Consider the following 2,386-nt stretch of genomic DNA (forward strand, 5'->3'; position numbering starts at 1 on the left):
TCTCGAACACAGCTCCGGTTGGTTAGGCCACCCAGCGCTCCCATCGGCAGGAAGCAGGATCTGCTCTCCTGCGATCATGCTTTCAGGGCTGGCTCACTGGCACCCATTTCTCCAGAGCAAACTCTACTATGCTGCCCACTCAAGGCACAGGGCCCACTCTCCCAAATGCTAAAGCTTTCAAAGGGCTGGGAAAGCTCTTCTGCTCTCACACCTTTGGGGATGGCTCACCTGCACCTTCACCATCAGGGCTGGCTCTACTGTGTTGGCCAGGTGAGGCACAGAGCCTGCCTCCTGAGTGCTGCTGCCTGTGAGAGGTTGAGCCAGCTCTCCAGAGCATCACAGGCAGTGAGGGATAGGGCTAGTTCTGCACAGACCCTGAACATCCAAGTGGTCCCTGCTGGCTGCCCCAACCAGGGACATCCCCATGTTCTCAAGTGGTAATATGAACCATGGACATACACAGTAACTCCTACCCCTACTTAGCCTTCATGTAGCCCCCATGGTAATCCTTGTGGTAGCTTGTATTGGGACTACCATGGCCCCAGATGGAAGGACTGGCCACTCATAACAAGCAACTCACTCTCCATCTTCGAGTTTCTAGTTCCATCTCTCTTCATAATGCTCAAGCTGCTCCACTTCTTTTTCTTTCCTGTTTGTCCACCAGATACTCTCACATTGGGGTGGCTCCAGCTGTAGGCTGGCAAAGCAGCTAGCAGGTCCCTGGGCAACATTCTCTGCCTCGTTGAGTGGCATGGAGGCAAGAGGGCATTTATGGCCCACTTGTGCTGTGCACTGGAGGGCAGGTCTGTGGGCAGCATGGTAGTCCACAGGTCTTTCTGTCTATCTTCCTCTTCCTGTACTGCACTGCCTAGAGTTTATTTTATCTTTTTTGAGTCCTGGGTATAAAACAGCTTTGCCCACCAAGCCAGGCATCAAGCTAGGATGAACAAAGGGCTGCCATCTTCTTTGCTCCTGACTGATGTAACACCACCACCAACAAGGTGTGTGTTTGTCCACTGGGCGCAGGGAGAACTTGTTTCCTTTATTATTTATAGATAGCTGCTTTGCACCTTCTGATATTCTTAGTAACATGACTTCCCTGTAGATGGCTTCATAAGAAACATTGGTTCACTTCTTCTCTCCATATCAGTGTAGCCATTTTTTGTTCCCCTACTCTACTTTTGCTTTGTACTATACTATCAATCGTATTGAATGTTACCTTTAAAAATTTTACCATGTTACCATGACTCATTCATCTTAAAATCAAATTAGTATGTGATACATGGTTTGTTTTTAATAAGCATTTGCAAGAATAAATGGATTATGGTTATTTATAGTCTGGAGGAAAGACTAAACTCCATTGATTAAATGAGAATGTCAATAAAACCAGTGTGGCAAATCAAGTGTTATATTAGTGCCATGTCAACTCAAAATGGCAAATAGTTAAATGTGTATCATTTTATATTATTAAACAGAGGGATATTTACAAATACCTACCTAACACAACTGTGGTATAGTCCACAATCTGTCTACACATAAGCCTCCTTATACACAATGGTGATCAAAACACCCATGTTCTGTTGAGGAGTCATATTCATAGGTACTGGCTGTTGAAATAACAATGACTCCATTTGTGGGAGGGAGGCACACATTCTGAAAAATCATTTTAAAGTGCTACAACAAATTTCCAGTGCTTTGATAATTGCTACAGAAACAAAATGAGATATTTCATTGACTTAAAGCTGCTATCAAGGAAGTTATCAATTATTCTAGTATTAAAGCTAATTCTGCAACAACATCATACTATATAATTTACTGTAACTATCAGAATTTCATATTGTAAAACTTAAATATATATTTACAACTGTCAAAACAGTAACAATATTATTTGCCCTAAACCAGTGTTTTCAATCTTCCAAATGCTGTGATCCTTTAATATATTTTTCATGTTATAGTGACCACCAACCATAAAATTATTTTTTGTTACTACTTTATGACTGTAATTTTGTTACTGTTATGAATCATACTGTAAGTATACGATATGTGACTCCTGTGAAAGTGTCATTAGAGAGATGGTTCAGCAGCTAAGAACACTTGATTGCTCTTTCAGAAGTCCTGAGTTCAATTCCCCGCGACCTATGGCAGCTCACAACCATCTGTAATGGGATCAGAATCCCTCTTCTGATGACTCACAATGATATACAAGCCCTGTGAAAGGGTTTTTGGGCTCCTAAAGGGATTGCTGCCCTAAACCCTTTCTTCAGATCATGGCTCCCGGCAAATCATGAGTAAAGTAGTGCTTTCCTGAGCTGCTGCACGAGGATAATCAGTCCTCTGACAGTCTGAGATATTCATGAAACCTCTCAATTTTCCCTTCATAAATTAC

At 42.5% G+C, this 2,386-nt stretch overlaps 1 non-coding gene across 1 annotated transcript; it reads right to left on the reverse strand.

Moving 5' to 3' along the window:
• Positions 1–887: 887 nt before the first annotated feature.
• On the reverse strand, positions 888–1,025 carry LOC127186054 (small nucleolar RNA SNORA48). The gene has a single exon (XR_007830307.1). It is a non-coding gene; the product is annotated as a small nucleolar RNA SNORA48 (small nucleolar RNA).
• Between the last annotated feature and the right edge of the window lie 1,361 nt (positions 1,026–2,386).

Source organism: Acomys russatus, chromosome X (genome assembly GCF_903995435.1).
Source record: "Acomys russatus chromosome X, mAcoRus1.1, whole genome shotgun sequence".
NCBI lineage: Eukaryota > Metazoa > Chordata > Mammalia > Rodentia > Muridae > Acomys > Acomys russatus.